This window comes from Centropristis striata, chromosome 21 (assembly GCF_030273125.1).
Source record: "Centropristis striata isolate RG_2023a ecotype Rhode Island chromosome 21, C.striata_1.0, whole genome shotgun sequence".
Classification (NCBI taxonomy): Eukaryota; Metazoa; Chordata; class Actinopteri; order Perciformes; family Serranidae; genus Centropristis; species Centropristis striata.
The window spans coordinates 21,089,354-21,091,788 of NC_081537.1; positions in this window are offsets into that span (position 1 = coordinate 21,089,354).

The window sequence follows — 2,435 nt, forward strand, 5'->3', positions numbered from 1 at the left end:
CATTTATCTTCTGGAGAGAAAGTGTTAGGTGATTGGCCGTTGGAGCACTTTCAAGCCTTGGATGGACATGAAACTATGATGATTAGAAAAGATGAGTAACTGCAGTGGATTGGGAAAGATCTGGTTCTTTAAAGAAAAGTCAAAAGTGCAATCATCGGGAGAGAGTTACAACTTGAAAGGTACATTTCGATATGAAACATCCAATCAACAAGTTCTTTCTTGTTTCATCTTTTGCATGCACAGCTGTTAAAAGTGAGTAGAAACTTATGATTTTGGTGGTGTTTCTATTTGCAATGAATGTTTTTTAATTTGCTATAATACTGATTAGCAGCTCCCCAAAGGTCCAACTGCAGAGCCTCATGGATTTGTTTTAGAGCCACACCAAACTAATAATAAAAGCATAATCTCTGAGAAACCAAGAGCATACAGTCGACCAAACCATTTTAGCGATGCATTCGTCACAGTCAAGACTCTTTGGTTTCACTTCTTAATGCACAGGATTCACCTTTACCGTTAAGGTAAGTAAGCGACAGAGAGCAAGATTAGTCCAGCCTGTCCTCCTGGCAGTGAAAAACAACATATTTACAAATTTTACCATCCGCTGTAATGCAGCCGCCCCAATCTTGCCTATGTAATAGTGATTGACAGCCAAGCAAAGTTTAAAAGGGTGGATTCCTGCAGTCAGTTAGAGGCTGGGGTGGTGGATGGGTCAAACAAGCAATAGACTTTCACCCAGGAAATTGGGGTTTGCGTCCTGTGTGAAGCAATTTTTAACTTAAGTGGCATTCTTTATGCACGTTTTTGAACGTAACTCACATTTTTTTACCTAAATTGTGGCAGTCACGTGACCCTTGTAACTACTTAATTTCCGGCACTTATGTACATTTATTTACTGTTTAAACTGTCTTTTATAACGCTTAACATAATTTTTTTGCCCTAAAACTAAGGTCAGTTAGCCTTGGTATACCCATGCGTCCTTGCGCGCTTAATTTAGTTTCAAACTGCAAGGCGGCATGGTGTCCATGGCCGATTCTTAGCCCTGCTTTTGGTATCCAATCACAGAACGGGGAGGGATGGCTTGTAGTTTGCCTACCGATCCAACATGGCTGCAGCAGACGCAAAGCTCTCTTTCGATCTAGCTGTAGACTGTGTTCTAGATAGTTTAGAGCGAAAGTTTATTGTAAAAGAAGAAGGTTTGGCTTTACGCTCCTTTATCACCACCAAAAAGGATGTTTTAGCCTTGCTTCCAACAGGATTTGGCAAAAGCCAAACTAAACCCGTTAGTGGCTAAGCTAATGGGGTTTAGCGAGACCCCGACGAATGGCTAAGAGCTACATACAGATGCTAATGATAGACTTTCGTAGTGGCCAATAAGCGGCTCTGGACGATCGTAAACCATGCCTCCTCTATGGAAAAATGAATAGGTATTCTCCAGACTATATCTCATTTGTGATATAGTCTGGCGTTAGCCAGGCTAAAGGTCAGTGGTTTTACAACATAAATCCACAGAAACTGCAGTCTTTTTTTTACAACCGCGGCTGTAATATGAGCCCTGAAACGTGACCCGCGATACGTGCCTATGTGCCATAATTTGTGTTACTGACACATGATCTCCGTTTATGCCGTTTATGTTGGAGGACTTGTTGGATTAGATTATTGGTTGTAGTTTTGTGCGATTTCACAACATTAACAATGTATTTAGGTCTATCAGACTACCCTGCATGTCCCAAAGTGACACTAGAAGTGTACCCTGTGGGTTAAAAAGTGACACCAAAGTGTCCTGACCAAGCGCCTGTATGCAACGAGTTGGAGTGAGAACCATAAACCTATAGTATTAGATGTTCAAGTAGACACCAGTGTTTCTATGCTGAGAAACATTAAGAATACCACTAAAGGAATGGAAAAATACTATATCAACAGCTCCCAACGCTACATATCTTTTGCAGAATTTACCAACTTAACAGTTTAAGCACAGAAACTGAAAAGGAGACCTTGCATTTCATTGAAATGTTTAATCAAGCAAAAAATAAGAGAGCTCAGTGTGTGTGTGTGTGTGTGTGTGTGTGTGCGTGAGAGAGAGGGAGAGAGAGCAAGAAAGACATGTTGAGAGAGAAAGTAAGAGCTGAGCGGTGGAATAGAGAAGCAGAGCTGATGTGTTGTCAGATGGACCCATAACCTGGTTAAGACAGATCAGAGAGGTAGAGTCGGGCAGGGAGAGGAGGCGGGTATGTCATGCACAGCACGAAGCCTTTTCTTCTCCTGTTGTCAATTAAAGCAGGCGGCTCTGCACCTGCATGTGGATGCCAGGCCGGCGCTTCTAGCCAGCATTCACCTCGGCACCGAGCTCGCTGTCCAGCCAGCTCTTAATGAGGGGCTTTGTGTGGATAAAGGGGGCTGGCGCGTATACTCAGGCGCCCATACATGGCAATTAGGGT